The sequence below is a fragment of the Lissotriton helveticus genome, chromosome 6 (genome assembly GCF_964261635.1).
Source record: "Lissotriton helveticus chromosome 6, aLisHel1.1, whole genome shotgun sequence".
NCBI classification, from domain to species: domain Eukaryota; kingdom Metazoa; phylum Chordata; class Amphibia; order Caudata; family Salamandridae; genus Lissotriton; species Lissotriton helveticus.
Genome location: NC_136067.1, coordinates 1,566,368,831 through 1,566,376,785, shown reverse-complemented (window position 1 = coordinate 1,566,376,785; position 7,955 = coordinate 1,566,368,831).

Here is a 7,955-nt window from a genome sequence, read left to right as displayed (position 1 = left end):
TGTTTCAATTGTTATAAAAATATTTTAGAACTCTATTATACTTCTTTTTTTTAACTTTAACAATTATGTAATGTTTTATATTTTCCCCAAAAATACGTATATTTTCTTTTTTTTGCGGAGAAAACTGCACTCCCTGCTTCTCACTCCCAGGGAGCACCGGCGGCCGGCTGGGTGCTGACTACATCGGCGGGCTCTCAGCGGCCGGGGGCGCCATCTTGGGCTGGGTTGGTCAGGCGAGTGACATCATCGCCACACCCCCCGAGATCCTCCCCTATTTAAACAGCCCCCATGTGTCAGCGCAGCGGACGAGCGCAGCGGGCGCGACGAAGGCACGCTGGAGTTGCGCCAGAGTTAAGCCCGTCTGCGCCCGTCCGTGGCCGACCGGGGCATGGGGCAGGGGATACTAGCCATATCATTCCATATACAGCTAGGCAATTGTGGGACCTTAATTTACCCCGTCATGCTCCCTCTTTAGCTACCATGGGGAAACTCACTGCACTCGGCATCCTACGCAAATCCCCTTCCCTTTACGACCTCTGTACCCCCCCGACTGTCCCTTTAAAGAACCATATCCCCATCCGGGTATTATATTTAAACACCCGTTCAATGGTGAGACATCAGGTAGACATTTTTACCTTGCTGACACAAGAAAACCCTGACCTGCTCCTGTTGACTGAGTCCTGGCTCACGGAGGATTCTCTCCCCGACATCTTGGCTGCCCTTCCCCCAGATTATTTCATCCTTCATGCTGACCGTATCGCTGACCACCCTGGTGGCGGGGTGGCGGCTATCATTTCAAAACGATTTCCTCTTATTTCCTCGTTCTCATTCGTATTATTACAAGTAGAGAACCTGATTATTAGTCTGGGAACGGATGCCGGGGCTTTCTCTTTTGCCCTTTTATATCGCCCCCCTCGACCCATGCCGGATTTCGCTGAGAAACTATGCGAACAATTGACTGCTCTTCTGCCATCATATTCCAGTTTCGCCCTCTTTGGGGATTTTAATTATTGGTTTAATGACGCCAATGCAGGGGCACAAGCCACAGCACTATTCGAGACCCTGACAAGCTTGAACATGAGTCAGCATGTCTCTTCACCCACTCACGTAAAAGGTCACATATTAGATCAGGTTTGGACCACTAATTTAACCCTCTCCCAACCTTCTACACTTCCATGTGTGTGGTCGGACCACTACATAGTCGACACGACCATCACTCTTAGTGGGCGGACTAAGGCCCCCATGTTGGCAGGCGGTTCCTCACGCAAATGGAATAAATACGACTCTAAGGGATTTTTAGCAACCCTGGCCTCTACCTGCCCGATTACTTCCCCCCATGATGATGTTAATAGGATGGACACTGACATCGGTGGCTGGTTAAAAGGGGCCAGTGACCAATTTGCCCCAGTAATCAAGTTCCCTTGTACCAGACATCCTAACGCCAACCGGTGGTTCTCTGATAACCTCAAGCAATTAAAACTTGAGGTTCGCCAACTGGAACGTACATGGAGGCGGGATTACTCCAACTCATCTAGACAGAAATATGTAACAGCTCGCAGAGAATATAAATTAGCTATTCTCTCAGCTAAATCGGAGCATATCTCTGATAGAATTCTCTCAGCTACTAATAAATCTCGAGAGGTGTTCAGGATTATGAATGAGTTGACTACTGACGACAGGACTCTCCCAGCCCAAACCCCGACTAAGGAGACCTGTGAGGCCCTTAATCTTTTCTTTATCGAGAAGATTATTAAAATAAAAGACTCCATTATCCCTGCCTCACAGCCGTCATCACTCCTCGACGCTTCCCTGGATACCCTCTATCCCCCACTCAGTTCCCTATCCTAGACTTCCCTACCTTAGCGAAATTAGCCACCCGTGTAAGATCGGGTTCACCGAATGACCACTGTCCTCCCTCGGTACTGCGGGACATCTGCCTTAAGCTGCCAGAATGCATACTATCTTTCCTGAATGCATCCCTCATCTCTGGAAGCAATTCTCGTGCCGCTCTTGAAAAAACCAGGGGAGGATGCTGCTGAACCCTCTAACTATCGACCAATATCCCTGTTGCCTTATTTGTCAAAACTCCTCGAAGCCCATGTCACCCGGTGTTTTTCCAACTTCATCGAGAGTTCTTGCTTCCTTGAGCCTAATCAGGCCGGCTTTAGGCCGGCCCATTCAACGGAAGCTGTCATTTTGGCAGTCATGGATACTTTGAGAGGGAATGCAGATGCTAAGAGACCACAGGCCCTTGTTCTTCTGGACCTGTCTGCTGCATTCGACACGGTGGATCATGACATCCTTCTCCACCGTGACGGACAGGCCGGCATTCAGGGTTCTGCTCTTAGGTGGGTCGAGTCATTCCTCAGAGGCAGGTCACAAGCTGTACGTCTAGGTCCCTTCACCGCGTCAAAATCTTCCACCACGTGCGGAGTCCCCCAAGGCTCTTCACTTTCCCCTTTATTATTTAATCTTTACCTTCGCCCTTTAATTTGTTCTCTCCATAATTGGGACGTTACAGTCTTCAATTATGCAGATGACTTGCAGCTCGTCTTTCCACTTGATTCTCCACAGTCGGTTAACAACTCTCACGCCGTTATGACTTACATCCAAGCCGAGCGCTCCTGGGGGGCATTTTCTCAGCCTGACGCCGCCGTGAGGGAAACGGCTCCAGGCAAACTCACCTGTCGGTCCACCTGCGGACTACCGCTCCCAGCAGCCCCGGAGAGGGCGTGACACTTCTCCCCGCGCCCGGAGGCGCCACAAGAGCACCGAGAGCCTCCCGCCCCGCGGGACGCGCGCGGGCGGCGCCGGGCTGAGCCCGGGCAGAGGGCGGGCCCTCTGTGGCCCTCAGAGGCCAGAGGAGGACGGGACGGGCCACTCCCCTTGGCCTACAAGAAGGAGGAGGTAAAGCCACTGAATGACTATTCCACTGACTATTACTTCTGGCTAGAAACAGTTACTTAGACCCCTAAGGGAGTAGTCACACAATATATTTCTTTGGTTGAACCTATGCCTTAAGATACAAGACGGGCACGCTATTGACAATTCGGTACTAACGAACATATTGCACAGTCGTTATACCTATTTTTACTGCTCAGTTTAAATATATCCCTACTAGCATGGAACCCCCTTGTAAAACATCTAATACTGCGCCTAATCTCCCTTGGCTAGATGAATTAAACAGTATGTGTAATATTAAGTATATCTTTGTTACATCACCACATCCGGTAACAAATACTAGCCCGCTAGCCCGCAGTGTTAGTATACAGGGGCCTCTAACTACATCCATAAAAGCAAGTGCCCACAATACAACTCCCGTTAAGGTCACATCTTTTACAAGGAAACATGACAGGGTTGGAGAAAGTGGGTCCCAAATCAAAACACCAAAATTGCAGAATGCGTCCTCAGATATAAACCCGCCTATTATCACTGCTCTGTTAACTCCAGAGGTGGGCAAAAAACTAGACGATTCAGCAAGCTCTTCCCATTTGGCTCTACTGGCCACGATCGAACAAATGCTTAAAACCATTATCCATCCCCTGATCGAAAAAATAAATACTCTGGGGGATAGACTGACGGGGATTGAGGAAACTGTTAAACTCAATATAGCACAATCCTCCCACATTGTAACATCTAAGCATTCACCTCATGCTGGCCTTTTTAATCCGCCCAAACAAACTAAGCAAAACACAGTTCCTCTAACACAAGTAACATTCCCTACTACTGTGTGCCCACCTGTCCCTAAGGCACCACCCATACCCATACCTGCCATAGACCGCAATACCGAGCCTAGACTAAAATGTATTAACAATCCTCGTATCAATCTTCCCCCAGAGGCCGCTCCATTTGTGTCCATCCTCTCGGGGGTTCCTCCACTGAAACATGGAAAACCTGAGAGAACCACCGACCTCCTAAACAAAGTTAAGTTTTGGCTATCGAAAAATAGACCCTTACCCCACAACTTTGATGGTAGGATAGTCAGTGTGAGGAGAGTGGGTTGGTTGGGTCCCCTACGAAAAGATATCTGTGGCGACCTGGTTCTAATTAGATTTAGGAGCAGACAAATTGTTCCCTATCTCCAGTCCTGGCAGCCCCAAGAAGGTGATGGTCCTATAACAACTTGGGATCTACGTGATTTTTACCCAAGTGAATCTTACTTCCCCTTCTGGAAACAAACCGTCGATAACAACATTAAGCTGGGTTACAGATCTCGCTCCAGAAACCGTTATTGATTTTATTTTGTGTAAATTAGAATTGTGTAACAATGTATTATGATGTCTCCTTCTTTCTTCTTTTCCTTTTTTGAGAGAAATCGTTACTGATTTTATTTTATTTTCGTAGAATTATGCAATAATATATTATGATGTTGCCTTTTTCTTTGATTATTTGGAAATGTATTGTGATTTATTGCTGGTATATTTTTAAATAATTGTATACTTTTATGATTTCCTTTGAGAAATCGAAATAAAGTTATTTGAACGGACTTACATCCAACAATGGATGAATCTAAACCAGTTAAAACTTAACCCTGGAAAGACTGAGCTGCTTCTCCCTGGCGCAAGTGCTGCATATTGGGGCCCGCAGTTCTGGCCCCTCGACTTCGGTCCCCCTCCTACACCGCTCAAGGCAGTTAGGAGCTTGGGGGTGACGATCGACGCGGAGCTGTCACTTAAAGCTCAAGTGGGTGCCACGATCTCTTCATGCATGTTCCAACTCCGAAAGATCCGGAAGATCAGGGACCTACTCCCACATGCAGCTGTGTGTCAGGTCGTCATGTCCCTTGTCCTATCGCGCCTTGATTTTTCCAATTCCCTTCACCATGCACTCCCACGATTTCTTCTGCACCATCTTCAGGTCGTGCAGAATCAGGCAGCCCGCCTCATCTTTAAGATCCCTAGGTGGCAATCTGCGAAGCACTTGCTCCGCAAGCTCCATTGGCTGCCAGTGAAGGAGAGGGCAGCCTTCAAGATGGGCAGCATGGTATTTAAATCCCTTCACTGCCCTTGTCCTGCTTTCTTGAAATCCTTGGTCACTCTGTATCGACCTGCACGCTCCCTCCGTTCAGCTCATCATCACCTGCTTGTCACCCCCAAATTTAAAATCAATACATTTGGGGGTCGCCGTTTTGTTTCTCTCGCCCCTAAATTTTGGAACCCCCTCCCTCAGGCCATTAAATCCAGTGCCTCCCTTTTCCAGTTTAGGAAACTCCTTAAAACTTTCCTGTTTACTCTTTCTGGGTAATCTTCTCCTCGTTTCTCTTTCACACGTTCCTCCAGCAAGCGCCAAGAAACCTTCGGGTGTTAGTGCGCTCAAAAAGTGCCATTTAACATAACATAACACTCCCATACTGGTGGCATACCAAGCTCCATCACCACACGAATCCTATCCGCCATATTGCTAAACTTGTGAATGATGCGCATTTCATATCCAAAGACCTCGTGTCACCTCGTCCCGCGTAACATCATATACGCATGAAGTCACCCCAGGTGCTTCTTTGGTATCCGAGGGGTACGCAGTACCAAGCCATGCATTATGTCATGTCCGTATGGGTCGCGCCCGCTGCACTTTGCTTATGCGACGAGTACACACTGCCAGGCCCTGTGTTACGTCACAGACGTATAGTATCGCCCCGGGTATGCCATTCCCTTTTTTTTGTCTCAAAGTATATCTAAATAACTTTAAACAGTATATGAGAACAAGCGATAATCTAAAATATTTTAAACATTTATATATTTCTAACAGTAATAAACTTATATTATGATAAATATATTTTGTCAAAATCGCATCGGTTGTGGCCTCCTAGCGCGCTCGGTGCGCGATTGCCATGTGACCTTAAAAAAAGCATTTGATTGGTTCATAACATTTGCCATTGCAACAGTTGGACGACCCCACCCATTTTACTCATTCTCTCTACAGCCTTTGATGAGAGACACCTCTTCGGCTTAGAAAGCTTTTTTGAAAAGTGTTTTCCTGTATACACATATCTTATACTACACACAACATGCAACGATCATCTTGATCGATATTCATGCTCTGTACATTAGCCTTCCACGTGTGATTGCCATGCATCTCAAACGTTCCATCAAAAACAAATATTTGTTACACGATGCCTCTGGTGTCTGTGTGTGCACATTATTGTGCTCCCTTTCAGCCTTGGTATTCGTGGCTCTAAGAAGTATCAGGAGCCACGGGCAGAGTGCACATCCTAGATCACATGTGACAAGCAGTAAACAGCAATGTGTAGATTTATTTTGCTGTACGCTCTGTTGTCAGGCTTTACCAATATAGTAGTGTGTTATATGTGAGACTTTCAGATTCAAATTTGACATGCATTGCTTGACTGTAACGAGTGCTATCACTATGTTTGACGTAGCCTCACCGCTGATCCTCCCTCAATCCGAGCACATTCACATGTGTACGCTTCGCGATAGCAACACTTTCAATAATACCGCACACCATTGACATGCATGTCTACGCATATCCACAACCTTGACAATGACATATAATGTTCACCATTCAATCTTTTCAAACACCATCTCATTAACGATAGTGTCCGCCCTCCCGACACATGCTACACTAATTTAAATTGCACACTCTGCAAGGTCAAAAGTACAAAAGAAACACACATGAGTACACTTCCTGGCCAGACAGGAACTGAACAACGCTCAGGTCCCAGGAATAATTATTCACACCCCTACACCGGCCTGGCATACACAAGCCCAGCCCACTTTGAGTATGTATAAACAGGATAACAACTACGCCACATGTCACAGTTCTTCCAAACTGCCTCAGGTGATAAGGCCGCATCCACCTCGCATATCACAATGTGCAAAAAAAAAACTGATCCATAAGGTGTACATCATCCTGGCAATCAACATGGGCTCTAAATTGTGAGCCCTACTGCCCCTCATCTAGGAAAGTGATCCATGAGGTGTACACTTTCCTGGAATCAACACTCCATCTGATTTGTGAGCACTTCTGCCCCTAGTGCTTGCTCACACAACAATGACAGCAGGTAAGCAGAGCGGCCTGGGTGCACAGGGCCTCCAATTGAGCGCGGTGCGGCGGGACGGGTGGGGTGCAGCACCCTGGCTGCGCAGGTGCAAACAAATAATGTTGCCGTGCGTAATGATGTGATCTCTGACCTCATTCAATCTCATCTCTGTCTCATTTTAAAGACCTGCTTGACCGTACTGTAGGCCTGAGCCAGCGGGCAGCGCTGCCTTATAGACACTTCTTGAGCACTGTGCTGCGGGAGGGGTGGGGTGCATCAGCCAGAGTGCGCACGTGCGAATAAGCGATGTTGCTGCCGTGTTTAATGATGTGATCTCTGACCTCATTCGGTCACATCTGTCTCATTTTAGGGACCTGCTGGACCGTACTGTAGGCCGCAGCCAGTGGGCAGCGCTGCCCTACAGACACGTGGCGTTGGCTTTTAGGACACTGCAGTGAGCTTGTTACTAAGTGTACATGCACACAGGCTTCCGCCACTACATTACACCCGCACATTATGCTTCTAGCATGCGCTCTGTTCCTTTCTATATAAACCTTCGTATAAGGTATAATTATTTAACCTTGTGAATTCTCGAGCACTCCATCTCCTCTTTGAACCACGATTACCACTAACAGTTGGTAGATCGTACTTCAAAAATGAAGGATGCACACAACTCCTATTTTCTATTAAGCTTGAAATAAACCCTCATTTACCTCCAGACGCTTCCACAATTAAATTATTTCTCCCTTTTCAGACATTCCATTGATTGCCTCAAGAAGGGCGGAGCGGGAGCTGACCCCGCAATGATGCCCTGGGCATTCTGACACCTTCCATCGTGGTATCAAGACACCGTCCCCGACCGGATACCTGGTCTACCATAGAAACGTACCCCGGACTCAGAGCTTGCACCAACACGTCGTAGGACACACCTGATGTGGCAGGTGAGCAGTGAAGCCTC